This window comes from Oncorhynchus masou, chromosome 6 (genome assembly GCF_036934945.1).
Source record: "Oncorhynchus masou masou isolate Uvic2021 chromosome 6, UVic_Omas_1.1, whole genome shotgun sequence".
NCBI lineage: Eukaryota > Metazoa > Chordata > Actinopteri > Salmoniformes > Salmonidae > Oncorhynchus > Oncorhynchus masou.
In genome coordinates, this window is record NC_088217.1 from 45,645,650 (window position 1) to 45,673,325 (window position 27,676).

Below are 27,676 nucleotides of genomic sequence, written 5' to 3' on the forward strand. Positions count from 1 at the left end.
ATGTCTTGTTGCCATGGCATATACTATGTGATAATGCATGGATGTGTGAGTGGAGAATAGATTATGAATAGTGTGATGTCCATGGATGTGATAATGCATGGATGATTGGAGAATAGATTATGAATAGTGTGATGTCTGGATGCCATGGCATATACTATGTGATAATGCATGGATGTGTGAGTGGAGAATAGATTATGAATAATGTGATGTCTTGTTGCCATGGCATATACTATGTGATAATGCATGGATGTGTGAGTGGAGAATAGATTATGAATAGTGTGATGTCTGGATGCCATGTCATATACTATGTGATAATGCATGGATGTGTGAGTGGAGAATAGATTATGAATAGTGTGATGTCTGGATGCCATGGCATATACTATGTGATAATGCATGGATGTGTGAGTGGAGAATAGATTATGAATAGTGTGATGTCTGGATGCCATGGCATATACTATGTGATAATGCATGGATGTGTGAGTGGAGAATAGATTATGAATAGTGTGATGTCTGGATGCCATGGCATATACTATGTGATAATGCATGGATGTGTGAGTGGAGAATAGATTATGAATAGTGTGATGTCTGGATGCCATGGCATATACTATGTGATAATGCATGGATGTGTTAGTGGAGAATAGATTATGAATAGTGTGATGTCTGGATGCCATGGCATGTGATAATGCATGGATGTGTGAGTGGAGAATAGATTATGAATAGTGTGATACTAGTGGAGAATAGATTATGAATAGTGTGATGTCTGGATGCCATGCATGGATGTGTTAGTGGAGAATAGATTATGAATAGTGTGATGTCTGGATGCCATGGCATATACTATGTGATAATGCATGGATGTGTTAGTGGAGAATAGATTATGAATAGTGTGATGTCTGGATGCCATGGCATATACTATGTGATAATGCATGGATGTGTGAGTGGAGAATAGATTATGAATAGCAATCACTGCACCTCTCGATACAGTAGCTACACATTATCATGCAAAATGGGGTTCCAGTTCTGTACAGAATTCAGCATCCCAATCTCCACCCATCCCCCAACACACCAAATCATCCTCCAAACATACTCTCTCCCCTCAGAGAAAGAGTTACTCTAACATAGAGGCGGGACGTTTCAGAATTTGCATCTGAATACCAACTTTTGTTGGTAAATTCAAGGGTCCTTGGAGAGTTTGCAAATTCTGTCCAGATGCAGCTTTTACAATCCAATGGGAACAAAGTCACACATTCTCAAAGCCCTGCCAGGCTCAATTATGACCAAAGGAATCTGTGTGATAGTGTTGTCAATAGGCTGCATTCAGGACTGGGATATGTGTTTGACATTCTTAGGTGTTTCATTAGTTTGTTTTTACTTGTTGAGTATGATGTGGATGAGTGGAGAACTTGAGTGTCACGAATGTGAAATGGACAGTGGAGTGTTCTATTTTATCCTATTTCATTTGACTATTCTATTCTATTTGAAATCCTTGCACTGGGAATCTAGTAAAAAAATGCCTGAAGCAGACATTCTCATCCTTTGTTCTATCCAGACTATTCCTTGAGCTGTCTCTCTCTCTCTGATCCCTTTTATATCGAGACAAAAACCCACAATCTTTACCATACCATCTTCTTTATACCGCCTTTTCTTTGTATCTTAAAGGTGTTGCTGGTAAGAAAAACTATACATTAAATTCCCCTCGGGACCTAGTGATCGTTGCGGTATTTTCTTAAAAAATTCATCTTACGGCTCTGTGAGAACCGATTTGTGAAAACGTGTCCTGGTTTTGGGACGTTCACTTGGGTCAACCAATGGCTACACTCTACTCACTTGAGAATATCACCGGTAACTTCTCTTCGCATGTTCTGCTCCGACCATTTACTGTAGATAAGGTCTGCTGCTACTAAGTCAGTTGGCGAGGACATTTTCTAGCAAGCTATCAATGTGCATAACATCAAACAAGCAGAGGGTTGGAAAAAATGATGAAATGCCGATCTGCATTTTGACTGAGTGACAGCAGATCATCTGCCCACTGCAACTTTTGAGAACACACACACAGACACGCACAAGTCCGCTGATCCTGATCTGCTGCCACTTGTTTAATAGAAACGTGCAGGGAGATGATTAGCATAGATATTTCCAACCCCTATTAAGCATTTTAAAACACATAGTTTTTTCCAATTATGAGTAGGCCAACATGCGATCCGACTATCAACTGTCAATTACGAATACCATTTCCGATTCAGTTTAGGCTATGGCCAGATCCCGCCGAGGCTACTCCTACCCCTCGGTGTGCCAGCTATTCACTGGGATGTACTGTATGTATGGGGATATAACTCAAAGAAAGTGGCAAATAAGGGACCATTTGAAAGGGAACATAAGCATTGGAATTCTGTGTGAAATATATCTCTCTCACTCTCCCTCTCTCCCAGTTGGAACATTGATTGGGGCAGACTCAGTCTATTTTGTGCTTCTGTGCTCTTCCATATTTCATTGGCAGGAAGCTGATTAAATAATGAGAAACGTACGGATGGAATCAGTCGTCCTTCAATATGTAATAAGAGTCTGGTTCTCCTCATTTTCTCATATTCTCTCTTTTTAGCCCTCTCTCCCTGGGGCATTGCTTGCATGCATCAGATGGTGCTCATTGAACAAATTTTTTTATTTTATTCGTAGGAAAACAGCAATAACTCCACTGCTAAATCTTTTGGATATTTCTATTATGTTTTGATGTTTTTGTCCAAACTGAGAAGTTTCTGTTCAACTTGCTAGGTGTCTGTCCCTCTCTCCTCTGTGGAGGGACATTGCTATAATGTGTCTGTCTCCGGGTATTTGTCTCTCTGGTGAAAGCATTTGGCCCCTACACTCCCCTATGTTTTACCACAACGCCCATAGTGTGACACAGCTCCGTTGTCATGCCATTCATAATTCATCTTTATCCATAAATTATACAGCCATCATTAACATTTAATGCAAAGATGGAGTGTTCAACATTATATTTTCAATGGCCTTCACATTAGGGGGATTTCAATATGTATCAGATTTTGGGGATGCACTTCCATTTTTAACCAAGATACAAATCAAATCAAATTTATTTATAAAGCCCTTTGTACATCAGCTGATATCTCAAATTGCTGTACATAAACCCAGCCTAAAACCCCAAACAGCAAGCAATGCAGGTGTAGAAGCACGGTGGCTAGGAAAAACTCCCTAGAAAAGCCAAAACCAAGGAAGAAATCTAGAGAGGAACCAGGCTATGTGGGGTGGCCAGTCCTCTTCTGGCTGTGCCGGGTGGAGATTATAACAGAACATGGCCAAGATGTTCAAATGTTCATAAATGACCAGCATGGTCAAATAATAATAACAGTTGAAGAACAGTTGAAACTGGAGCAGCAGCACGGCCAGGTGGACTGGGGACAGCAAGGAGTCATCATGCCAGGTAGTCCTGAGGCATGGTCCTAGGGCTCAGGTCCTCCGAGAGAGAGAAAGAAAGAGAGAAAGAGAGAATTAGAGAGAGCATACTTAAATTCACACAGGACACCGGATAGGACAGGAGAAGTACTCCATATATAACAAACTGACCCGAGCACCCCGACACATAAACTACTGCAGCATAAATACTGGAGGCTGAGACAGGAGGCGTCAGGAGACACTGTGGCCCCATCCGATGACACCCCCGGACAGGGCCAAACAGGAAGGATATAACCCCACCCACTTTGCCAAAGCATAGCCCCCACACCACTAGAGGGATATCTTCAACCACCAACTTACCATCCTGAGACAAGGCCGAGTATTGCCCACAAAGATCTCCGCCACGGCACAACCCAAGGGGGGGCACCAACCCAGAAAGGAAGATCACATCAGTGACTCAACCCACTCAAGTGACACACCCCTCCTAGGGACGGCAGGAAAGAGCACCAGTAAGCCAGTGACTCAGCCCCTGTAATAGGGTTAGAGGCAGAGAATCCCAGTGGAAAGAGGGGTACCGGCCAGGCAGAGACAGGAAGTGCGGTCCGTTGCTCCAGAGCCTTTCCGTTCACCTTCACACTTCTGGGCCAGACTACACTCAATCATATGACCCACTGAAGAGATGAGTCTTCAGTAAAACTTAAAGGTTGAGACCGAGTTTGCGTCTCTCACATGGGTAGGCAGACCATTCCATAAAAATGGAGCTCTATAGGAGAAAGCCCTGCCTCCAGCTGTTTGCTTAGAAATTCTAGGGACAATTAGGAGGTCTGCGTCTTGTGACCATAGTGTACGTGTAGGTATGTACGGCAGGACCAAATCAGAGAGATAGGTAGGAGCAAACCCATGTAATGCTTTGTAGGTTAGCAGTAAAACATTGAAATCAGCCCTTGCCTTGACAGGAAGCCAGTGTAGGGAGGCTAGCACTGGAGTAATATGATCAAAAAATTTGGTTATAGTCAGGATTCTAGCAGCCGTATTTTCATTTTTGGACAGAACGTTTCTCATTTTTGCAATGTTACTTAGATGGAAAAAAGCTGTCCTTGAAACAGTCTTGATATGTTCGTCAAAAGAGAGATCAGGGTCCAGAGTAACCCCAAGGTCCTTCACAGTTTTATTTGAGACGACTGTACAACCATTAAGATTAATTGTCAGATTCAACAGAAGATCTCTTTGTTTCTTGGGACCGAGAACAAGCATCTCTGTTTTGTCCAAGTTTAAAAGTAGAAAGTTTGCAACCATCCACTTCCTTATGTCTGAAACACAGGCTTCTAGCGAGGGCAATTTTGGGGTTTCACCATGTTTCATTGAAATGTACAGCTGTGTGTCATCTGCATAGCATTGAAAGTTAACATTATGTTTTCGAATGACATCCCCAAGAGGTAAAATATATAGTGAAAACAATAGTGGTCCTAAAACGGAACCTTGAGGAACACCAACATTTACAGTTGATTTTTCAGAGGATAAACCATTCACAGAGACAAACTGATATCTTTCCGACAGATAAGATCTAAACCTGGCCAGAACTTGAACCCTAACCCTAACCCTAACCCTAACCCCAAAGAATGTGTTGATCGATGGTATCAAAAGCAGCACTAAGGTCTAGGAGCACAAGGACAGATGCAGAGCCTCGGTCTGATGCCATTAAAAGGTAATTTACCACCTTCACAAGTGCAGTCTTAGTGCTATGATGGGGTCTAAAACCAGACTGAAGCATTTCGTATACATTGTTTGTCTATAAGAAGGCAGTGAGTTGCTGCGCAACAGCCTTTTCAAAGAAAAATTTGAGAGGAATGGAAGATTCAATATAGGCCGATAGTTTTTTATATTTTCTGTGTCAAGGTTTGGCTTTTTCAAGAGAAGCTTTATTACTGCCACTTTTAGTGAGTTTGGTACACATCAAGTGGATAGAGAGCCATTTATTAAGTTCAACATAGGAAGGCCAAGCACGGGAAGCAGCTCTTTCAGTAGTTTAGTTGGAATAGGGTCCAGTATGCAGCTTGAAGGTTTAGAGGCCATGATTATTTTCATCATTGTGTCAAGAGATCTAGTACTAAAACACTTGAGTGTCTCTCTTGATCCTAGGTCCTGGCAGAGTTGTGCAGACTCAGGACAACTGAGCTTTGAAGGAATACGCAGATTTAAAGAGGAGTCTGTAATTTGCTTTCTAATAATCATGATATTTTCCTCAAAGAAGTTAATGAATTTATTACTGCTGAAGTGAAAGCCATCCTCTCTTGGGGAATGCTGCTTTTTAGTTAGCTTTTCGACAGTATCAAAAAGGAATTTCAGATTTTTCTTATTTTCCTCAATTAAGTTGGAAAAACAGGATGATCGAGCAGCAGTAAGGGCTCTTCGATACTGCACGGTACTGTCTTTCCAAGCTTTCCAGTTTGGTGTGGCGCCATTTCCGTTCCAATTTTCTGGAAGCTTGCTTCAGAGCTCGGGTACTGTCTGTATACCAGGGAGCTAGTTTCTTATGAGAAATGTCTTTCGTTTTAGGGGTGCAACTGCATCTAGGGTATTGCGAAAGGTTAAATTTAGTTCCTCAGTTAGGTGGTTATCTGATTTTTGTCCTAGACAGAGGGAGTCTGGAAGGACATCAAGGAATCTTTGTGTTGTCTGTGAATTTATAGCAGGACTTTTGATGTTCATTGGTTGGGGTCTGAGCAGATTATTTGTTGCAATTGCGAACATAATGTTAGCTAGCTACATAGTTGTCTTTGCTGTCTTTGTATCCAAGATAATTGTGTAGTTTAGAGTGTGTAGACTTAGAGTGATTATCTTAATTTACCGAGGTTAGCTAGCCAGCTATTTGTCGTCCTTAACGTAGGAGATACTGCTAGCTAGCTAGCCAACAGCTAGCCAACGTCTACCGAATTGAACTTCAACAACCTGGTCAACATTCCGCTTCGCTCCACAGGTAGTATCACATTTTCATTTCACTTCATTACAGTACAACGGTTTGATTTGTTTGATCGTAGCTAGCTAGCTACATAGCCGTCTTTGTATCTAAGACAATTGTGTAGTCTAGAGCGATTTTCTAGGTTAGCTAGCCAGCTATTGTCGTTCTTTCAACGTAACGTAATCAACACTGCTAGCTAGCCAGCTAGCCCCCGAATAGCAGCACTGTAGAAACTATTACACTCAACGGAACGACTTGATTAGTGTAGTGTCAACAACGCAGCCACTGCCAGCTACCCTACAAAGTCAACAACGCAGCCACTGCCAGCTAGCCTACTCCAGCAGTACTGTATCATTTCAATCATTTTAGTCAATAAGATTCTTGCTACGTAAGCTTAACTTTCTGAACATTCGAGACGTGTAGTCCACTTGTCATTCCAATCTCCTTTGCATTAGCGTAGCCTCTTCTGTAGCCTGTCAACTATGTGTCTATCTATCCCTGTTCTCTCCTCTCTGCACAGACCATACAAACGCTCCACACCGCGTGGCCGCGGCCACCCTAATCTGGTGGTCCCAGCGCGCACGACCCACGTGGAGTTCCAGGTCTCCGGTAGCCTCTGGAACTGCCGATCTGCGGCCAACAAGGCAGAGTTCATCTCAGCCTATGCCTCCCTCCAGTCCCTCGACTTCTTGGCACTGACGGAAACATGGATCACCACAGATAACACTGCTACTCCTACTGCTCTCTCTTCGTCCGCCCACGTGTTCTCGCACACCCCGAGAGTTTCTGGTCAGCGGGGTGGTGGCACCGGGATCCTCATCTCTCCCAAGTGGTCATTCTCTCTTTCTCCCCTTACCCATCTGTCTATCGCCTCCTTTGAATTCCATGCTGTCACAGTTACCAGCCCTTTCAAGCTTAACATCCTTATCATTTATCGCCCTCCAGGTTCCCTCGGAGAGTTCATCAATGAGCTTGATGCCTTGATAAGCTCCTTTCCTGAGGACGGCTCACCTCTCACAGTCCTGGGCGACTTTAACCTCCCCACGTCTACCTTTGACTCATTCCTCTCTGCCTCCTTCTTTCCACTCCTCTCCTCTTTTGACCTCACCCTCTCACCTTCCCCCCCTACTTACAAGGCAGGCAATACGCTCTTTACTAGATGCTGTTCTTCCACTAACCTCATTGCAACTCCCCTCCAAGTCTCCGACCACTACCTTGTATCCTTTTCCCTCTCGCTCTCATCCAACACTTCCCACACTGCCCCTACTCGGATGGTATCACGCCGTCTCAACCTTCGCTCTCTCTCCCCCGCTACTCTCTCCTCTTCCATCCTATCATCTCTTCCCTCTGCTCATACCTTCTCCAACCTATCTCCTGATTCTGCCTCCTCAACCCTCCTCTCTTCCCTTTCTGCATCCTTTGACTCTCTATGTCCCCTATCCTCCAGGCCGGCTCGGTCCTCCCCTCCCGCTCCGTGGCTCGACGACTCATTGCGAGCTCACAGAACAGTGCTCCGGGCAGCCGAGCGGAAATGGAGGAAAACTCGCCTCCCTGCGGACCTGGCATCCTTTCACTCCCTCCTCTCTACATTTTCCTCCTCTGTCTCTGCTGCTAAAGCCACTTTCTACCACTCTAAATTCCAAGCATCTGCCTCTAACCCTAGGAAGCTCTTTGCCACCTTCTCCTCCCTCCTGAATCCTCCTCCCCCTCCCCCCTCCTCCCTCTCTGCAGATGACTTCGTCAACCATTTTGAAAAGAAGGTCGACGACATCCGATCCTCGTTTGCTAAGTCAAACAACACTGCTGGTTCTGCTCACACTGCCCTACCCTGTGCTCTGACCTCTTTCTCCCTCTCTCTCCAGATGAAATCTCGCTTCTTGTGACGGCCGGCCGCCCAACAACCTGCCTGCTTGACCCTATCCCCTCCTCTCTTCTCCAGACCATTTCCGGAGACCTTCTCCCTTACCTCACCTCGCTCATCAACTCATCCCTGACCGCTGGCTACGTCCCTTCCGTCTTCAAGAGAGCGAGAGTTGCACCCTTCTGAAAAAACCTACACTCGATCCCTCCGATGTCAACAACTACAGACCAGTATCCCTTCTTCCTTTTCTCTCCAAAACTCTTGAACGTGCCGTCCTTGGCCAGCTCTCCCGCTATCTCTCTCAGAATGACCTTCTTGATCCAAATCAGTCAGGTTTCAAGACTAGTCATTCAACTGAGACTGCTCTTCTCTGTATCACGGAGGCGCTCCGCACTGCTAAAGCTAACTCTCTCTCCTCTGCTCTCATCCTTCTAGACCTATCGGCTGCCTTCGATACTGTGAACCATCAGATCCTCCTCTCCACCCTCTCCGAGTTGGGCATCTCCGGCGCGGCCCACGCTTGGATTGCGTCCTACCTGACAGGTCGCTCCTACCAGGTGGCGTGGCGAGAATCTGTCTCCTCGCCACGCGCTCTCACCACTGGTGTCCCCCAGGGCTCTGTTCTAGGCCCTCTCCTATTCTCGCTATACACCAAGTCACTTGGCTCTGTCATAACCTCACATGGTCTCTCCTATCATTGCTATGCAGACGACACACAATTAATCTTCTCCTTTCCCCCTTCTGATGACCAGGTGGCGAATCGCATCTCTGCATGTCTGGCAGACATATCAGTGTGGATGACGGATCACCACCTCAAGCTGAACCTCGGCAAGACGGAGCTGCTCTTCCTCCCGGGGAAGGACTGCCCGTTCCATGATCTCGCCATCACGGTTGACAACTCCATTGTGTCCTCCTCCCAGAGCGCTAAGAACCTTGGCGTGATCCTGGACAACACCCTGTCGTTCTCAACTAACATCAAGGCGGTGGCCCGTTCCTGTAGGTTCATGCTCTACAACATCCGCAGAGTACGACCCTGCCTCACACAGGAAGCGGCGCAGGTCCTAATCCAGGCACTTGTCATCTCCCGTCTGGATTACTGCAACTCGCTGTTGGCTGGGCTCCCTGCCTGTGCCATTAAACCCCTACAACTCATCCAGAACGCCGCAGCCCGTCTGGTGTTCAACCTTCCCAAGTTCTCTCACGTCACCCCACTCCTCCGCTCTCTCCACTGGCTTCCAGTTGAAGCTCGCATCCGCTACAAGACCATGGTGCTTGCCTACGGAGCTGTGAGGGGAACGGCACCGCAGTACCTCCAGGCTCTGATCAGGCCCTACACCCAAACAAGGGCACTGCGTTCATCCACCTCTGGCCTGCTCGCCTCCCTACCACTGAGGAAGTACAGTTCCCGCTCAGCCCAGTCAAAACTGTTCGCTGCTCTGGCCCCCCAATGGTGGAACAAACTCCCTCACGACGCCAGGACAGCGGAGTCAATCACCACCTTCCGGAGACACCTGAAACCCCACCTCTTCAAGGAATACCTAGGATAGGATAAAGTACTCCTTCTCACCCCCCTTAAATGATTTAGATGCACTATTGTAAAGTGGCTGTTCCACTGGATGTCAGAAGGTGAATTCACCAATTTGTAAGTCGCTCTGGATAAGAGCGTCTGCTAAATGACTTAAATGTAAATGTAATAAAATGGTGGTCTGATAGTCCAGGATTATGATCGCATTGACATAATCGAATAATCAAAGATCAAAGATCGAAGATTGCATTGACATACAGTCACCTCCAAAATTATTCACACCCTTGACAAAGATTAACAAAAAATACTATAAAATACATAATACAAATACAGAGCAATGTTGTATGCACAAAACATTTGGTGAAATTATATTATTTTATACTAATTCAATTGCTCAGAGAAAAATATTTTATTCTTAAAAATATGTCAAAATTATTGGCACCCTAAAGATTCTTATAAATAAAATGAAACTAAATGTAAATTGTTGTTGACTTTCATAAATCAAGCAATGATTTACTCTACTCCTCCTCTGCTCCTCTGGTGATGGAGAGGTTAACCCAGGCCCTGCAGCCCCCAGCATCACTCACATTCCACATTCCTCTCTCAGCGATCACTGCCTCATTGCCTGCGTGCTTAATGGGTCTGCGGTCAAACGACCACCCCTCAAACACTTCAGCGAGCAGGCCTTTCTAATCGACCTGGTCCGGGTATCCTGGAAGGATATGGACCTCATCCCATCAGTAGAGGATGCCTGGTTGCTCTTCAAAAGTGCTTAAAGAAGCATGCCCCGTTCAAAAAATGTAGAACTAAGAACAGATATAGCACTTGGTTCACCCCAGACTTGTCTGCCCTTGACCAGCACAAAAACATCCTGTGGGGTTCTAGCCCCCGCAATATGCAACTTTTCAGGGAAGCCAGGAACCAATATCCTCAGTCAGTTAGGAAAGCTAAGGCTAGCTTTTTCAAACAGAAATTTGCATCCTGTAGCACTAAGTCCAAAAAGGTTTGGGACACTGTAAAGTCCATGGAGAATAAGAGCACTGCTTCCCAGCTGCCTACTGCACTGAGGATAGGAAACACTGTCACAACGATACATCTATGATAATCGATCATTTCAATAAGCATTTCTCTACGGCTGGCCTTGCTTTCCACCTGGCTACCCCTACCCCGGCCAACATCTCAGCACCCCTACAGCAACTTGCCCAAGCCCCTCCCCCCGCTTCGCCTTCACCAGAATCCAGACAGCTGATGTTCTGAAAGAGCTGCAAAATCTGGATCCCTGCAAATCAGCTGGGCTAGACCATCTGGACCTCTCTTTCTAATATTATCTGCCAAATTTGTTGCAACCCCTATTACTAGCCTATTCAGCCTCTCTTTCGTATCATCTGAGATCCTCAAAGATTGATAAGCCACCTCGGTCATCCCCCCTTCAAAGGGGGAGTCACTATAGACCCAAACTGTTATAGACCTATATCCATCCTGCCCAGCTTTTTTACAATCTTCGAATGCCAAGTTAACAAACATATCCCCGACCATTTAGAATCCCACCGTACCTTCTCCACTATGCAATCTGGTTTCCGCCAAGCTCAAGGTACTAAACAATATCATAACCGCCATCAATAAAAGACAGTACTGTGCAGCCATCTTCATCGACCTAGCCAAGGCGTTCAACACCGCATTCTTATCGGCAGACTCAACAGCCTTGGCTTCTCAAATGACTGCCTCGCCTGGTTCACCAACTACTTCTCAGATAGAGTTCAGTGTGTCAAATCGGAGGGCCTGTTGTCCGGACCTCTGGCAGTCCCTATGGGGGTGCCACAGGGTTCAATTCTCGGGCCGACTCTTTTCTCTGTATATATCAATGATGTCGCTCTTGCTGCTGGTGATTATCTGATCCAACTCTATGCAGACGACACCATTCTGTATGCATCTCACCCTTCTTTGGACACTGTGCTAACAAATCTCCAAACGAGCTTCTACGCCATACAACACTCATTCCGTGGCCTCCAACTGCTTATAAATGCTAGTGAAACTAAGTGCATGCTCTTCAACTGACTGCTGTCCACACCCTCTGTTATGAGAATTTCGTTATCAATGTTCATAAACTTAAATTAATCTACTCAGTCTGCGACCCAGAGTTTGTAAGATTCTGGTTGAATGGAACAGACAAGAGTCCCAGCTTACATTAGTCAAAATGTTTATTCATGAGAGTACTCTGAAGGCCATTATACAAAGACATCCATTTTATACTTGCTCCCTACTCACGCACATACTTCCACACAAACAGTAGGTATCCTACGCACATACATACACACAAAGAGTAGGTGAGTTGTATCCTTCACCAGAGTTCTCACCACTGTGTATCACTACCCAGCCGACAGTTCTATTCCCCCGAGATTAGGGAAACCTTGAGAAGTACTCCCTGTCCTGCCTCCCGGGTGGCGCAGTGGTTAAGGGCGCTGTACTGCAGCGCCAGCTGTGCCACCAGAGACTCTGGGATCGCGCCCAGGCTCTGTCGTAACCGGCCGCGACCGGGAGGTCCGTGGGACGACACACAATTGGCCTAGCGTCGTCCAGGTTAGGGAGGGCTTGGCCGGTAGGGATATCCTTGTCTCAGAGTGCACCAGCAACTCCTGTGTGAGCTAACCAAGGTTGCCAGGTGCACAGTGTTTCCTCCGACACATTGGTGTGGCTGGCTTCCGGGTTGGATGTGCGCTGTGTTAAGAAGCAGTGCGGCTTGGTTGGGTTGTGTATCGGAGGACGCATGACAAAAAACACACAAAAAAGTACTCCCTGTCCTATAAGTTTCTCAGAGTTCAAGCCAGGTCGGGTTAAACACAGTTTAATTGTTCTCTGTATTTTGTTAGGCACACACATTTCTCTCCCTTACAGGTCTCTTCTGAGCCTAGTTGGACTTACGTTTAATACTTGAATTATTCCTTATACATGCTACATAAACTATAATCCCTAATAGTTAGTTTCAGGGTAGATTTATTTAACATTATCTTTAAACATATAAATTATTTTATCACCCTCCCGTCCAACTAGCATCACTACTCTGGACGGTTCTGACTTCTGAATATGTGGACAACTATAAATACCTAGGTGTCTGGTTAAACTGTAAACTCTCCTTCCAGACTCACATTAAGCATCTCCAATCCAAAATTAAATCTAGAAACGGCTTCCTATTTCGCAAACAAAGACTCCTCACTCATGCTGCCAAACATACCCTTGTAAAACTGACTATCCTACCGATCCTTGACTTCGGCGATGTCATTTACAAAATAGCCTCCAACACTCTACTCAGCAAACTGGGTGTAGTCTATCACAGTGCCATCCGTTTTGTCACTAAAGCCCCATATACTACCCACCACTGCGACCTGTATGCTCTCGTTGGCTGGCCCTCACTATATATTCGTCGCCAAACCCACTGGCTCCAGGTCATCTATAAGTCTTTGCTAGGTAAAGCCCTGCCTTATCTAAGCTCACTGGTCACCATAGCAACACTACCCGTAGCACACGCTCCAGCAGGTACAGTGCCTCGCGAAAGTATTCGGCCCCCTTGTACTTTGCGACCTTTTGCCACATTTCAGGCTTCAAACATAAAGATATAAAACTGTATTTTTTTGTGAAGAATCAAGTCGCTTGGGGTATGTCTCTATCAGTTTTGCACATCGAGAGACTGACCTTTTTCCCATTCCTCCTTGCAAAACAGCTCGAGCTCAGTGAGGTTGGATGGAGAGCATTTGTGAACAGCAGTTTTCAGTTCTTTCCACAGATTCTCGATTGGATTCAGGTCTGGACTTTGACTTGGCCATTCTAACACCTGGATATGTTTATTTTTTAACCATTCCATTGTAGATTTTGCTTTATGTTTTGGATCATTGTCTTGTTGGAAGACAAATCTCCGTCCCAGTCTCAGGTCTTTTGCAGACTCCATCAGGTTTTCTTCCAGAATGGTCCTGTATTTGCCTCCATCCATCTTCCCATCAATTTTAACCATCTTCCCTGTCCCTGCTGAAGAAAAGCAGGCCCAAACCTGCATTGCATTGTTACCAAAAAGTTCAATTTTGGTTTCATCTGACCAGAGCACCTTCTTCCACATGTTTGGTGTGTCTCCCAGGTGGCTTGTGGCAAACTTTAAACAACACTTTTTATGGATATCTTTAAGAAATGGCTTTCTTCTTGCCACTCTTCCATAAAGGCCAGATTTGTGCAATATACGTCCTATGGACAGAGTCTCCCACCTCAGCTGTAGATCTCTGCAGTTCATCCAGAGTGATCATGGGCCTCTTGGCTGCATCTCTGATCAGTCTTCTCCTTGTATGAGCTGAAAGTTTAGAGGGACGGTAGATTTGCAGTGGTCTGATACTCCTTCCATTTCAATATTATCGCTTGCACAGTGCTCCTTGGGATGTTTAAAGCTTGGGAAATCTTTTTGTATCCAAATCCAGCTTTAAACTTCTTCACAACAGTATCTCGGACCTGCCTGGTGTGTTCCTTGTTCTTCATGATGCTCTCTGCGCTTTTAACGGACCTCTGAGACTATCACAGTGCAGGTGCATTTATACGGAGACTTGATTACACACAGGTGGATTGTATTTATTATCATTAGTCATTTAGGTCAACATTGGATCATTCAGAGATCCTCACTGAACTTCTGGAGAGAGTTTGCTGCACTGAAAGTAAAGGGGCTGAATAATTTTGCACGCCCAAGTTTTCAGTTTTTGATTTGTTAAAAAAGTTTGAAATATCCAATAAATGTTATAATTTTATATCTTTATGTTTGAAGCCTGAAATGTGGCAAAAGGTCTCAAAGTTCAAGGGGGCCGAATACTTTCGCAAGGCACTGTATATTTCACTGGTCATCCCCAAAGCCAACACTTCCTCTGGCCGCCTTTCCTTCCAGTTCTCTGCTGCCAATGACTGGAACGAATTGCAAAAATCACTCAAGCTGAAGTCTTATATCTCCCTCTCTATCTTTAAGCATCAGCTGTCAGAGCAGCTTACCAATCACTGTACCTGTACACAACCAATCTGTAAATAACACACCCAACTACCTCATCTCCATATTATTACTTACGCTCTTGCTCTTTTGCCCCCCAGTATCTCTACTTGCACATCATCATCTGCACATCTATCACTCCAGTGTTAATGCTAAATTGTAATTATTTCGCCTATATGGCCTATTTATTAGCTTACCTCTCTACTCTTCTACATAGATTTTTCTATTGTGTAATTGATTGTACGTTTGTTTACGTGTAACTCTGTGTTGTTGTTTTTGTCATACTGCTCTGCTTTATCTTGGCCAGGTCGCAGTTGTAAACTTGTTCTCAACTGTCACGATCATTGTAAATACATTCAGACCAAGGCGCAGCGTGGAATCGGTTCAACATATTTTATTGATAGTCAAACGCACAAAAAACAATAAAGAATAAACGATACGTGATGCTCAAGCAGTGCTCACAGGCAACTACACAGAAACAAGATCCCACAAAACACAGTGGGGAAATGGCTGCTTAAATATGATCCCCAATCAGAGGCAACGATAAACAGCTGCCTCTGATTGGGAACCATACCAGGCCAACATAGAAATAAATGTACTAGATCACACACTCTAGTCACACCCCGACCTAACCAAAATAGAGAATGAAAAGGCTCTCTATGGTCAGAGTGTGACATCAACTGGCCTACCTGATTAAATAAAGGTGAAATAATACAAAATAAAAATGAATCAATAAAAGTGGGTACAAAACAGATGCTAAAAAATAAATACCACTTATCACTATTCGGACAACAATTAAGAAGCTTAAAACCACTGTTAGAGGACACATGTGTATCTTGGTCTGATGCACAGTGAGGAAGATACTTCTTGAGGAAAGTAAAAATCCAAGGGACAGTTGGAGATTTACAGAACCTGGTCGCATCTTGGGGTCACCAAGTCTCCAAATGTACAATTAGATGCCACCTCCACACTAAAAGGCTATTTGGAAGGGTTACCAGAAAAAAAGAGAAACCACTGGTTGATTTGAACTAACAAGATGACCTGGCACAGACAGACAGAAAACACAGGTATAAATACCCAGGGGATAAGTGGGGAAGATGGGCAACACTTGGAGGGGGGTGGAGACAAGCACAAGGACAGGTGAAACAGATCAGAGCGTCACATGCCATCAGACTCCGGACTTGAACCCCATCAAACACCTGTGGTTTGAATTGAAGAGGGCAGTCCATAAGCGCAGGCCAAAGGATATCAAAGAATTGGAAAGATTCTGTATGGAGCAATGGCCTAAGATCCTTCCCAATGTGTTCTCCTATACCATTAAACATTATAGAAAAAAGGCTCCATGCTGTTCTCAAGGGTGCAAAAAGTATTGAAAACAGTTATGCCAACCATTTTTAGACCTACCTTTTTAGATTTGTTTTATTAATTATTAATTCATTTATAACTTCCCAAAAATGTGAGCATACCATATAGCTCAGTATTTGTATTATTTATTTTATAGTCTTTTTCCACCCTCATCTTTATCAAGGGTGCCAATAATTTTGGAGTTGACTGTAATTTTGGATGATTGTCATCGATCTTCATTTAGGCTTACAGAAATGTGCTGTGTTCACTCTCTCACACTCTTACAGTTATTGTTCAGTTTTTAATGAGGTCTGCTCAGATTAATATTTACTCATCTTGTGATTTGTGCCTCTGCCTAAATGGCAAATGTCTGCCTTAAATCAAATGTTATTGGTCGCATAGGTAGCAGATGTTTTCGCAACTGTAACGAAATGCGTGTAAAGATAATTGCCCCATGTGAGATTAGAACTCGCAACCGTTAAAATATGGCTAACTGTTTTAGCAGTCTGCGCCACCAATCAGTCATCAGCTGCATCAGCACTGTGGGCCTTTCGCTTAGTGTAAAATAGCTGATCTGACAAACAATTTGCCTTCTATATTCTTCCTTCTTTATCAGCAAGGTATCAGCAACACTGGGTTCAAATCATCAGTATTTACACAAAGCACTGTGTGAAAATGATTAAGTAGGTATTATGAAAGACATACCATTACTCAACTCAACGCATGGACACTCCAGGCCATCTTTATGTTTACACATACAGTGGAAAAGCATACTGTTGGGCTGTTGTTTATTTAGTAGTTGTTATTTCTGCCGGGATTTTTTGTTTCTGTTGCCAGACATATAGCAGTGCTTATTCTTTTGACTAATTTAACTTAATTTTTTGATTTTCATGTATTTCTTTCCATCTTGGATATACACAGAATATGTTATGAAATAGATAAAAAAGAGAGACAGATAGAATGTTTCCATGTAACTAGGGTTGCAAAATTCGGAGGAATCCACCAACCAGGATTTTGGGGAAAACCAGGGAATTTATTGAAAGTTCCCGGACCTTTGCAGCCCTACATGCAATAAATCCAGTCTGACTTCCTATAAGGGAAACACCGAGGTCTCAGTAGAATAATACTCATTAATACGATCACATACATATTATCTATTGATGTATCAAGGCAGTGTTTGAAATTGAGCTGGACATTTTCTCAACTGTGTGGATATACAGTACGCTTCGCTGACATGAGAACCCAGTGTTGTTTGGATCAGTATTTTAACACTTACTGAAGAGGAGCAAACATAGTTAGACCATTAATGCTGTCTGCTGCAGTGTATATACAGTGCATTCGGAAAGTATTCAGACCCCTTACCTTTTCCACATTTTTTTCCACTACAGCCTTATTCTAAAATTGATTAAATTGTACATTTCCTCATAAATCTAGACACAATACCCCATAATGACAAAGCCAAAAGTTTTTTTTTTAGAAATGTTTGCAAATCTATACCAAATCAATGTAAAAGTATGTAGAGATCAGTTAGACTGTTTTCCTTCAAGTCCTCATACCATGAGGGAAAAAAATGAACATGCATTGAGAAAGGGATAGATAACAAAGATAATTTATAGCCTACTAGGCAAGCAATGTTTTGTTTCTGGATTTTGCAGCACAGCCTGAATTGTGTAGCAAAATGTGTGGCCAAAAAAGCACAATTGATTCCTTCAAACCACGTGCCATTTACTCCTCAGACAGCAACAGATCCACAGTATTTACAGGGCATTCAAAAGGTATTCAGACCCTTTGACCTTTTCCACATTTGGTCAATCTACACACAATACCCCATAATGACAAAGCAAAAACAGGTTTTAGAAATTTTGGCAACAACAAAAAAAATGTTTTACACAAGTATTCAGAACCTTTACTCAGTACTTTGTTGAAAAACCTTTGGCAACAATTACAGCCTCGAGTCTTCTTGGGTATGACGCTACAAGCTTGGCACACCTGTATTTGGGGAGTTTCTCCCATTCTTCTCCACAGACCTTCTCAAGCTCTGTCAGGTTGGACGGGTAGTGTCGCTGCACAGTTATTTTCAGGTCTCTCCAGAGATGTTCGATTGGGATCAAGTCCGGGCTCTAGCTGCGCCACTCAAGGACATTCAGAGACTTGTCCCAAAGTCTTGTGCTTAGGGTCGTTCTTCTGTTGGAAGGTGAACCTTCGCCCCCAGTCTGAGGTCCTGAGCGGACCTCCTGAGAGGTCCTGAGAGGTCCTGGAACAGGTTTTTTTTTATCAAGGATCTCTCTGTACTTTGCTCTGTTCATTTTTCCCTCAATCCAGACTAGTCTCCCAGTCCCTGCCACTGTAAAACTTCCCCACACCATGATGCTGCCACCACCATGCTTCACCATAGGGATGGTGCCAGGTTTCATCCAGAGGTGTTACTTGGCATTCAGGCCAAAGAGTTCAATCTTGGTTTCATCAGACCAGAGAATCTTGTTTCTCATGGTCTGAGAGTCCTTTAGGTGCGAGCTGTCATGTGCATTTTACTGAGGAGTGGCTCTCTACCATAAAGGTCTGGCTTCTCCGTCTGGCCTCTCTACCATAAGGGCCTGAATGGTGGAGTGCTGCAGGGATGGTTGTCCTTCTGGAAGGTTCTCCCATCTCCTTTAAGGAACTCTGGAGCTCTGTCAGAGTGACCATCGGGTTCTTGGTCCCCTCCCTGACCAAGGACATTCTCCCCCGATTGCTCAGTTTGGCCGCGTGGCCAGCTCTAGGAGAATCTTGGTGGTTCCAAACTTCTTCCATTTAAGAATAATGGAGGCCACTGTGTTCTTGGGGACCTTTAATGCTGCAGAAATGTTTTGATACCCTTCCCCAGATCTGTGCCTCGACACAATCCTGTCTCGGAGCTCTACGGACAATTCCTTCGACCTCATGGCTTGGTTTTTGCTCTGACATGCACTGTCAACTGTGGGACCTTATACAAGTGTGTGCTTTTCCAAATCATGTCCAATCAATTGAATTAACCACAGGTGGATTCCAATCAAGTTGTAGAAACATCTCAAGGATGATCAAGGGAAACGGGATGCATCTGAGCTCAATTTCGAGTCTCATAGCAAAGGGTCTGTATAGTTATGTTTTTATTTTATTTATTTTTTAATACATTTTAGCTTTGACATTATGGGGTATTGTGTGTAGATTGATGAGGAAAAACCTTTTTTAATCCATTTACGAATAAGGCTATGACGTAACAAATGTGGAAAAACTCAATGGGTCTGAATGCTTTCCAAAGGTACTGTATACTTTATGTCATGCAGCACTACCACTCACAGTGGAGAGGAGAGGGAACCATCCATTCCTTTATTTATTGTCAAAACATTGCAGCAGTGTCAGTCAGGCATTTCTGGTGTTTGGCGACAGAGCTGTTTAATTAAGTGACTTTTCACATGTTTTTGTATAGTGTTCCTTGTTGTTGTTTTGGTTTTCATCCCATTCCAGTGATGGGAGGATAAGGGATGGATGGAGAGGGGGACAGGAGGAGCAGAGGAGTTGGGAGAATATAACACAGCAGAGCCCACCTGGTCAGAACCTTATCCATTCCCCAGACAGGCAACAATGAGGTGCTGGCATAAAAGCAGAGAAAAGGCAGATGTGTGTGTGTGTGCGTGTGTGTGTGCATGTGTGTGTGCGCGTTGTGTGCGCATGTGTGTTTGTGTGCATTTGCGTATGTACGCATAATATGTGTGGGTCCATACTCGCATGCAAAGAGGGTGGGGTGGATGTACATAATGTGTGTGTGTGTGTGTGTGTGTGTGTGTGTGTGTGTGTGTGTGTGTGTGTGTGTGTGTGTGTGTGTGTGTGTGTGTGTGTGTGTGTGTGTGTGTGTGTGTGTGTGTGTGTGTGTGTGTGTGTTAGTGAGTTTGTGCTTCCGAGGGATGAGGAGGTGGATGCATGTGTGTGTGATAGAATAGCTTGAGTGTGCGTATAGAGAGGGTATGAGTGTGTTATAGAATCAGGACGTTCACAGACAGAAGGGCCTGCTTGGATATGGGTACTGTTTGGCACCTAGAGGTCTGTTTTCCATGAGGATATCCCTGGGCATCAACACTGTGATCAGGTAGGGGGAGGAGGGTGACAGAAACAGGGTGGCTCCCCTCCTCTGGAATAGTAACATACCAAACTGACTAATCTACTTTGTGTTTGCTTGAGCTTGATGGATATGGCGATATTGTTTTATTAAATGCTTTCGATTGATTTGGCTCTGTAGGTTGTTTAGTTTGCATGTGAAGTGTGTGTCCACGTGTGCATGCATGTGTGTGCGTGTGTGTGTCTGTGTATGTGTGTGTGTGTGTGTGTTCTATTGTCCCCATAAAAAATGGCATCCCAGTGAGGTTGTTGTTGTTGAGTGAGTTACCTCCCAGCAGGGAGAGGCTGGTGTTGAGCTGTTGTTGTGGGCTGTTTTGTGTTCGTACAGTTTCTATGCTGGGAGAAATACGCTCCCTGTAGACCCACAGAACACTGAGCGAACACAGGCCATTCAATCCTGTCAATGCTCTCAGTCAGTGGTGCTGTTGGTTAATTGATTTTGTGAGGAGGCCTTGTGACGCTCTTTTATACAGTGGTGTCAAGTAACTATGTTAAAATACTTTAAAGTACTACTTAAGCATTTTTGGGGGGTATCTGTACTTTACTTTACTATTTACATGTTTGACAGCTTTTACTTTTACTCCACCACATTCCTAAAGAAAATATGTACTTTTTACTCCCCCATACATTTTCCCTGACTCCCAGGGCAGCAAAATCATCTAATTCATGCCCTTATCAAGAGAATGTGTGGTCATCCCTACTGCTTCTGACCTGGTGGACTCACTAAACACAAATACTGGGTTTGTAAATGATGTTGGAGAGTGCCCCTGGATATCTGTGAATAAGGAACTTGATGTATTACATTATCTATTACTTTGGATACTTAAGTAAATTTAAAACCAGATACTATTTTACTCAAGTAGTATTTTACTGGGTGACTTTTACTTATTCTAATACTAATCTTTCTCAATCTCAAAGCTGTGAGAAGAAACACCACACCATATTTGTATTCAAGGCAGTCTTTTCGAAACATTTACAGCAAGTACAATCAGTTGCCATTTCCTGTACTGTGAACATATGTAATCAACAGTTTCCATGACAAACTCTGTTGGGGTTCGTTTGTAAGAAGTCAGAGGTGTACTTGCATCAAATCAATATAAAACAAGTATACATTTTACAAATGATGCATGAAGCTATACTTTGCAAACAGATCACTGTCACAGCGTGATGTCTATTGTTTAATGAGGAAACGCAGTGTGTAAAGCATCAGTGAAGTTTACTGCATCTACATTATTTCCTCTTACTGAGCACACAGATAATGCACCACCACATCACCACGTCTACGCTGTCTGAAATCAGTCTTATGAGCACTTTTTTTATCCTGCCCTGAAACTCTTTCTCAATGCACACTTTGTAACTATTTGAGAGCAACAATATTCTGTATTTCTTTCCTCAAACATTCACCAAAGCAACCCACAACAATGCCTTCCTGTTCAATAACCTCTGTCTTCTCTGGTAAATCTCATCCCGTCTTTAAACTCTTTCTCCTCTCCCTCACCTCCGCCCTGCTCCATCCCCCTGTTCTTTTCGGGTAGACGAGGGAGCCTTGGCCCCTGGCCCAGGCCCATTAGCCCCAGACTGGCAGCCATGTGTTCACCAGCAGAGATCATTACACTGAGGCAATGACACCGCTCTAATGCGTCATTAATGATTGATTAACGAGGGGAGCCTAAACAGGTGCATTTATATGGAAGAGCGCTGTGTAATGGCTTTGCTCACATCTGCCTTATTTTATTTATTATTATTTTTTATTTTTATTTTACCCCTTTTTCTCCCCAATTTCGTGGTATCCAATTGTTTTAGTAGCTACTATCTTGTCTCATCGCTACAACTCCCGTACGGCCTCGGGAGAGACGAAGGTTGAAAGTCATGCGTCCTCCGATACACAACCCAACCAATCGTAACACAGCGCGCATCCAACCCGGAAGCCAGCCGCACCAATGTGTCGGAGGAAACACCGTGCACCTGGCAACCTTGGTTAGCACGCACTGCGCCCGGCCCGCCACAGGAGTCGCTGGTGCGCGATGAGACAAAGATATCCCTCCCGGCCAAGCCCTCCCTAACCCGACGACACTAGGCCAATTGTGCGTCGTCCCACGGACCTCCCGGTCGCGGCCGGTTGTGACAGAGCCTGGGCACGAACCCAGGGTCTCTGGTGGCACAGCTGGCGCTGCAGTACAGCACCACCCGGGAGGCATCTGCCTGTTCTTTACTTGAGTGTGTCTGTGTGTGAGAGAAATAGTTGAACGAGAGAGACACTTACAGTATTTCTCACAGAATTCACAGAGAACTGCTCCTGATGACCATAGACAACAGACTTTCTGACTCGTCAATATGACATGTTTTATAATTGTCACAGCATAGCTACCAGATTGTAGCAGTTTGTATGTTATGGATCGTTTAGGTCTGGTCTCATCCTTGTCTCTGTGTTTGTCAATGTGAGTGAGGGAGTACGGCAGCAGAGTGGCCCCTGCTTCAGTGAGAAGGAGGTGAAGACAAGGTAGAGCCATGGGAGGACGGGGCCTCCTTCTCCTCCTCCTCCTGGGGGTGGTCTCCCCGGCCCAGGGCTCATCCTTCCTCTCCGGCCAGCGCCACCGGACACGTCTGCAGAGGGATCGCCAAGCCCGCAACAATGTCCGACCCAACATCATCCTCATCCTCACTGACGACCAGGACATCGAACTGGGTAAAACACAGTGTGTGTCTGTGTGGTGCTTGTTCAGTGTCTGTCAGCATGTTAGTGAGAGAGGACAGGGTAATGCTTCCTCTTGGCACCATTCTCCATTTGCCCACTCGAAGTCAAGTACACCATGGCCAACTTCAGTATTGGCATGGAGCGAGTGGCCTATGGCATCTATTGTTTGAGTGCCAAACCCTGGCCATCTCCCTACCCGTTTAAGCCCTTAAACGGCATATTGGACTGGAGTGCCGGTATAACAACCTCTCTGACACCCTTTGTTCCGCTCTGATTGCTCGTGAGAATACCATTGAAAACCAGGAATTGCATCTGTTTCACTAAACAATCGGCATCAGCCTGAAAAGCCTTTAGTACACATGAATTCAAATGGGCGACTCTTCACAGAAAATATTTATTCTCTCTCTTTCCCCCTCTCTCTCTCACATCCCTCACCCCCTTCCATCTTTATGCCTCTCTTCCCCTCACCCTTCCCCTCTCTCCCTCCCTCCCCTCTCTTTTCCCTGTCTCTCTCTCCTCCAGGCTCAATGCAAGCCATGAATAAGACACGGCGTATCATGGAGCAGGGAGGCACCCATTTCTCTAACGCCTTCTCCACTACTCCCATGTGCTGCCCATCGCGCTCCTCTATTCTGACAGGGAAGTACGTTCACAACCACCACACCTTCACCAACAACGAGAACTGTTCCTCGCCGTCCTGGCAGGCCCACCATGAGCCTCACACCTTCGCTGTGCACCTTAACAACTCAGGCTACAGGACGGGTGAGTGTGAACTGTGCAGCATATATACAAACACAGACACACATGCATTATTGCATAGTGAATCACTTTGTACTCGTGCCCACCTTTTGTCCCAGCCTTCTTTGGGAAGTACCTGAATGAGTACAACGGCTCGTATGTGCCCCCTGGCTGGAGGGAGTGGGTAGCGCTCGTGAAGAACTCTCGCTTCTACAACTACACTCTGTGCAGGAACGGTGCGCGGGAGAAGCATGGCAGCAACTATCCAAAGGTTCCATCCTGTTTCAGTTTTCACTCAAATATTGGAGTAGTAACCTATGATGATGAATAACCCTGATTTAATCATCCAATTCTTAAAAATTATGATAATATTGTTATACAGTAGTATAAAATAGTATACAATAGTATACAATATATACAGTAGTAAACAGTAGTATACAATAGTTAACAGTAGTATATAATAGTATACAGTAGTATATAATAGTATACAGTAGTATACAGTAGTAAACAGTAATATACCGTAGTAAATAGTAGTATATAATAGTATACAGTAGTAACCAGCAGTAAACAGTTTATCTCAATCTAAATGCTGCTATAAGGCAGCCTGTATGACAAGCTTTATTGCTCTATACACATTTTTCTTTCCCTTTCTGGAAGGAAGTAGCCTAATATTAGAGTTCAGAACCTCATGTACATGCGATTCTTGCTTCCACAGGACTATCTCACAGACATCATCACCAATGACAGCCTCAACTACTTCCGCTCCTCTAAGAGGATGTACCCCCACCGACCAGTGATGATGGTCCTGAGCCACGCTGCCCCACATGGGCCAGAGGACTCAGCACCGCAGTACAGCACTGCCTTCCCCAACGCCTCGCAGCACATGTAAGGATATACTGTAACAGACACAGACACACTCATTTGACAGAAGACGCAGTGTGCTCGTGTACGCTGAATGTAGGATCAGCGATGATCCTTGTACATTGCAGACTTTACAGTAGATTGGTATCGTTAAAGAGGTTCATGATAAATAGGCATCCATAGACTATGATATCACACTATGGGTCCCAGCCTTTGTCTGCTTGGCACAGTACCCCAAAGATAAACGCTTGGTCCTGGGCTAATACCACCTCTCCCATTGGTCATGTGAGAGACAAACAGGGAGGCAGTAATGAGCCTGTGTCTTTGGTCGATCATCCTGAGTCCCAAAAGCATCATTAAAGTACTGAATAAAAGTGTAACACAGTGATTATATTCAGCCCAATCTGTTTTAATGTCAACTTTTAATTGCTTTTTCTCAGAAATCTACACCCCCCCCCCCTGTTGGGAGCTTATAAATGATCTCGCTTTCCCTTTATGGAGGGAAAGAAAATGTCTCCCCTCTTACTCCATCCCTCCAGAAAACCCTTTTCACATCCACATTGCAGTGACTCATCTTCATCCTCTATTTAAATCTGTTGTCAGGGCCTTGTGCTCCAAGGCCATAGACGATTAGCTTTTTTGCCAAGTCAAATCGATATGCTGGAATGTTAAATATGCCTTGCCTCCAAGCCCTCGTTAGATATTTAGCAGCTTGTTAACTTTGAAATCATTAAGGTTCCATCTACCCCTGAGTTAATATTAGTTCATATTAATAAAATGGTCCTCTCTATGTTAGCTGATATTGATCAGAATGGCAGCAGGTTGCCTTTTCTTTGGTTCATTTCTTTGCCTCCAATTCAGCATACACAATAAGTTATGAGATCAGTTTCAAAGGTGTAGTTGGAGCCATTCGCAAGCACTCGAAGAGCCTATTGTTGTATATGTCAATCATAAAACAACACAGGGATTGGAACCGGTTCAGGGAAAATAGCAACATTTTTTGAGGAACGGAAACAGCACCCGGAACACACAAGTCCCCGCTTCATGCCAAATGAACTATATGAACCGTTACTTTTTCGGGTTCGAACCAGTTCAAAACTTTATTATGGTGGTCGGAAAACTGGAACTGAAAGAGAAAAACATTGATTTTGTTCGGAACAGAACGATTGGAAAATGATTTTGGTTCCAACCCCTACATCATGAAACCAACCACAGCTTTGTATAATCTGATTTCTATTGGAATTCACATGACAATGCAATTCAATTCAATACAATACAATATGCAACACAACACAATGCAATGCAGTGCAATATAACAATGCTTCCTTCACACCAGAATTTCACATTTAGACTATACAGCTATGCATATTAAACACTCTTCTATGAATACTGTGAGAACTATCACAATGTTCCCTACCACAATACTATTCAGTGTTAATTCAAAAGATATGTCACCTCTCTATAGAATGTGATCTGTAAAATGCTTTCCGTAAAAGGGGGGGGGGGGACAGAACCACTCTTCACCCCACCGCCTTTAAAATAAAGTTTCTGTTTTGTTGATGAAACGGAGGAGAGGAGCATCCAGCATCGTGGTAAAGAAAAAGTTGCGGTCCATATTCTACTGTTCTATTCCGCGTGCAGAGAAACTGCGTTCGCTGGTTGAAGCAACTCCTTTGTTGTTGTAATATTGTAAACAAACATGGCAGTTTCAACAACTACAGACTTCATCTTAAAGCTCCTCTGGGATTTCTGGAGACATAATGGTGAAGATATCAGAGCAGTAAGCACTCCTCTGTCTCATGTGCGTGGTAAAAAAAAAGTCAGTTCCATGGCAGGAAAAACAAAGACACGTCAATGAAGATACATTTCGTCGAGAACTAAGTACTCGTTTCCCTCCATCCCTTTCTCAGAACCCCGAGCTATAACTATGCTCCTAACCCAGACAAGCACTGGATCCTGCGCTACACAGGCCCCATGAAACCCGTCCACATGCAGTTCACCAACATGCTGCAGCGCCGGAGGATGCAGACCCTGCTGTCTGTGGACGACTGTGTGGACAAGGTGAGTCAGGCTGGTAGACAGACAGACATGAAGAAAGACAAACAGAAAATAGTCTCTCATGCTCAACTACATCTACCTGACTACCTGTCTCACTGTGTCATCCTCCTCAGGTGTACAACATGCTGGTGGAGACAGGTGAGTTGGACAACACCTACATTGTTTACACATCAGACCACGGCTACCACATTGGCCAGTACGGCCTGGTCAAGGGCAAGTCCATGCCCTACGAGTTTGACATCAGGGTGCCCTTCTACATACGAGGCCCCAATGTGGAGGCAGGAGCCATGTGAGTGCAACTTTGAAGCTTTGTACAGTACCTTGTTTAGTATATGTTTCAATAGAAATGGTTGTCTTTTGGCTCTTATCTCACTGTTACTACTACTCTCTTGATAATATCGCTTACGCAGCACTCATCTCTCTCCCCCACCTGCTCTTGTGCCCTCCTGCAGTAACCCTCATGTGGTGCTGAACGTTGACCTGGCTCCCACATTGTTGGACATGGCCGGAGCCGATGTTCCCTCTGATATGGACGGCAAGTCCATCCTCAAACTCCTGGACACAGACAAACCTGTCAACAGGTACAGAGGGTCGCAACTTCATTTGCATGGTTTGAACACAATGGACACTCCATGTCGCTTCAGGATGACCTGAAATATCTTGCTTTTGTTGCAGGTTCCAGGTGAACAAGAAGGGGAAGATGTGGAGGGACTCCTTCCTGGTAGAGCGAGGGTCAGTATGTTACATTCATAATTGAGTCATTAACCCTCCTGCTGTGTTCTGGCAAAATTGGACCGATTTCCAAGTTTTCTCTCTGAAAAATGTAGTTAATTTAATCTGATTGTCATAAGGTTCCATGACTTTGTCCATACAGGGCATCTGAACATACAAAATACATTTAGATGATTTTCATTACATTTTGGGTGTTTTATTTAACTTTTGTACACCTGTGGTGTTCCTGCTCAAAAATGACCGGTCATTAGAAATGAATGGGTGAGACTACAATTAGTGTATAATATTGGGTTCAGGCACATGCCCATTCATCAGATGGACACACCTCCTCTCCCAGAACCCCACCTGCATGTGTGTTTGAG

The 27,676-nt window shown here is 44.4% G+C and overlaps 1 pseudogene; it reads left to right on the forward strand.

The window, feature by feature from the left end:
* Nucleotides 1-27,676, forward strand: part of LOC135542124 (extracellular sulfatase Sulf-2-like) — a 61,178-nt pseudogene that overhangs the window by 25,032 nt on the left and 8,470 nt on the right.